The sequence below is a fragment of the Camelus dromedarius genome, chromosome Y (assembly GCF_036321535.1).
Source record: "Camelus dromedarius isolate mCamDro1 chromosome Y, mCamDro1.pat, whole genome shotgun sequence".
NCBI classification, from domain to species: domain Eukaryota; kingdom Metazoa; phylum Chordata; class Mammalia; order Artiodactyla; family Camelidae; genus Camelus; species Camelus dromedarius.
The window spans coordinates 12881685-12885677 of record NC_087473.1 but is presented as its reverse complement, the minus strand read 5'-3'; positions in this window follow the sequence as shown (position 1 = coordinate 12885677).

Below are 3993 nucleotides of genomic sequence, written 5' to 3'. Positions count from 1 at the left end.
TCAACTACAACCACATAGAAAACAATTTTCTCTAAGAATAATCTGAGGACTAAAAAAATGGCCACCCAGAATATGAGGGGGTTATCACACTCAGGGCACCCTCTATAATAAGTAAAGATTTTTAGCCCCACTTTGGGCACCCATGATCTGGGATCCAGTACTTGGAAGATGAGCAGATCTGGCTGGTTTTGAAAATCAGTATGTAGGGCTGGCCAGAGAGCTGTAGGAAACTGAGACTCAGTTCATTAAAAGTACTCCTAGTTCCTGTGAGATGTAGCAGACTGAAAATTTCCTGTGACCTAGGCTGCCATCTAGGACCACCCTAACAGGGTCCCCACCACAACCAGCAGCCCACACCAGTCTCTGGATCTATCCCCTTTGGCTCTGACCCCACATACCACTAAGGTAGTGATGACCATTGCTCCACAGGAGAAGTCACAAGTTAGTTTGGGTTCCAGGACTACACTCTCTGACTACCCCCCGGTCAAGGTGACCAACAAGTGACCCAGGAAGAAGTCAAGTTTCCTGGTTGCTTCAGATGTAGCTCTCCCACCAAAGCAACTGGGCACATGCAGACTTCACAGGAATGCTCCCACACAATGATACACCTTCAAGATTAGGATATATAACTTATTTGATAGAGATAGAGAAAGTTAAAAAAATAGTATGTTCCCCAAAATACCATCATAAAACAGAAATAACCTTTTTACATGATAAGCTATTAAGAGCAATGGTCATAAAAATATTTGCTAAACTCAGTAAAAGAATAGAGGGACACTGTGAACTTCAACAACAACAACAACAAAAACTAGAATCTATTAAAAAAAAAAAAAAAGAACCAGTCAGACCTGAAGAATATAAAAACTTCAACTAAAAATACACTAGACAAGATTAACAGCAGACTGAGCAACACTGAATAGTGTATGGGCAATCTGCAGACAGAGTAGTGGGAATCACCCAATTAGAAGAGAGAGAGAAAAAAATAGCTTAAGAAATCTCTGGAGCAACATCAAGCTTACTAACATTTGTGTTATAGGAGTCCCAAAAAGAGACAAAGAGAAAGAACACAGATGGTACCCCTCCAAATGGCTGAAAAGTCCCCTAACCCAAGGAAAGAAATAGATATCCAGGCCCAGGGATCTCAAAGAGTCCCAGACAAGAAGGGTCTAAAGAGATCTACATCAAGACATATTATAGTTAAAATTGCAAATGTTAGAGATAAGACACAATTTTAAAGACAGCAAGAGAAAAAAAAAGAGTCACATACAAGGGAATCCTCATAAAGGTATCAGCTGATTTTTCAACAGAAACTTTGCAGACCAGTAGAGGGTGGCATGGTATACTTAAAAGAGATGAAGAAAAAAAAAAAAATAACTACAACCAAGGATACTCTACCCAGAAATGTTATCATTCAAAATTGAAGGAGAGATAAAGACTTTCCCAGTAATGCAAAGACCCAAAGCATACATCATCAGTAAAATAACTTTACAAGAAATGTTCAAAAGTCATCTTTAAAAGAAAGAGAAAAAAATGTATAACAAGAAATAAAAACAAGTGTGTATAAAAAAATCATACTGGTAAATGTACAGTAAAGGCAAAGGATGAAGGATCAACCCCTTTAAAAAACTGCTAAAAAGGTTAAGACAAAAATTGTAAAATGAACTACAACACAATAAACAGTTAAGGGATCCAAAAAAGAGATAAATATGACATCAAAAACATAAAACATGATTGGGGAGTAAAAACTATAAACCACAAACCAAAATCTCAAATCAAAAACCTACAATACATACACAAAAACGAAGAGAAAGAAACCTAAATTAAACACTAAAAAATATTATAGAATCATGAGGGTAGAGTCCAAAAGAAGAAGAAAAGATTAGAAAAGAATTACAATACAGCCAGAAAGCAAGTATGAAAATGGCAATAAATACACACCTAACAATAATATCTTTAAACATAAATTGATTAACTGCTATAATCAAAAGACACAGGGTGACTGAATAAAGGAACATAAATATACTGCCAAGAAGAGAATCACTTCAGAATAAAAGTCACACAAAGACTGACAGTGAGAGAATAGAAAGAGTTATTCCTTGCTGGAAATAAACAGAAAGCTGGGCAGCAATATTTATATCAGACAAAATGACTTTAAAACACAGTACAAAAAAAGATAATGAAGGAATATAACTATTGCAAATATATATGCACCTAAGATAGGAACTCCTATACATAAAGTAAATATCAACAGACATAAAGGGAGATATTTACAGTAATACAATGATAATGGAAGATTTAGTATGCCACTTACATCAATGAATAAATCCTCTAAACAAAAATTCAATCAGGAAAGTGTGCCATAAGTGATATTTTGGCCAGATGATGAACTTAATAGACATCTATAGAACATTTTATCCAAAGCAACAGAATACACATTTTTTCCCAAAGGTACATGGAACTTTACTTAGAATAGATCACAAGCTTGGCCACAAAGCAATGTAAACAAATTTAAGAAGATTGAAATCATATTAAACATCTTTACTGATCATAGGTATGAAACTAGAAACCAATTACAGGAAGAAAACTGGCAAAAAACAAAAAATGTGGAGATTAAACAACATGCTACTGAAAACTCAGTGGGTGAACAAAGAAATCAAACAGGAAATACAAAAATACATTGAAACAAATGAAAACAGAAATCCCAGCTTGCTTATCCTAGTTTGTCCATTTCTTCTTATGGAATCTACAGTTAAGGCTCTGGGCCATGGTTTCGCCTTACTCCCATTGCCTCCTGAGTGACCCTAGTCTTTTCTTGTATGTCACTGTAAGATATTCATGCTTCTTGTCTCTAGGGATCAATAGTCATTTCTGTGTTGGTGCATTTTACTGTAGCTAATTGAAACAAATCCTAACACATTAAAAAAGTCACAAGTTTAGTTGCCATTTACTTTGTTTTTATGACATTTTGTATTGCCAGAACAGAGATTTGCTGAGTTATTTCAAGTAGCTGAAATAATTATTACATAGTTACTAGTGAACTCATTTATATGGAGATAAACAACTTAGGCCCTGAGAGAATTAGAACATCATACTAGCCCAGATACAGAGGGAGCTCAACGCTGCAAAATGAGTTTTTTGTAACACCATACATTCATAGGACTCTATAGACTGAAATTCTCTATTTATTGTTGTCCCAATATCTTTCTCTGGGGTGTGTGTCCCCCCCCTCTCCTACTCCCTCCCCCCAGCTCTGTAAATATTTTCCATTCTTCAATTCCCTCTCTTCCTTTTCTTATCCCCACTAAAGTCTCCCTTCTGTTCTACTCTCCTAATCTAAATTGCTTCTCCTATTTTTATTACCTATTTTTTCTTTCCTGTCTGCTCTGAAATATCTTCTCTTGACTTTCACTTTCCCTCATGGTTTCTGCTCATTTGTGTTTTATCTGCCTCCTAGTTTCTGTTCTGTTCTATTTCTACCAATATTTCCTTGTATACATGCTTTATTTTATAACTTGTAACATTATAGTTACTTTTATAGTCTTTCAGCTAATCTTAGTGCCTTTGGAACTAGGTGTGATGTGCATTTATTTCTTTTTGTATCATAGTGATTGAAGCTGAATCATACATACCTCCTTCATTTTTGTTGGCTACCTGTCATAATAATAATTGCCTGTTATTGAGTATCTGTTATATATCTGAGTTTGCTGATTACTTTCCACGTATTTATGATGCCTGCATACTCTTAGAAAAGGTTTTTACCCCTTTCCTGTAATGAAACCATTCTTCTCACAAACTAAATTACTTGGTTTTTGTCACAGTTGGAAATGGCAGATTTAAAAATTGCTATACTTTTTTTAAAAATGCCTGAGTATCTGCATACATATCTGCAGATGGTAGCAAGATGCCTGCATCAGTTCCAGGCACACTGAAATAGGACATTATCCAGAAAAAGAAGTACAAGCCATCTCTTCCTTTATCCTTCTTAGCAGTAGA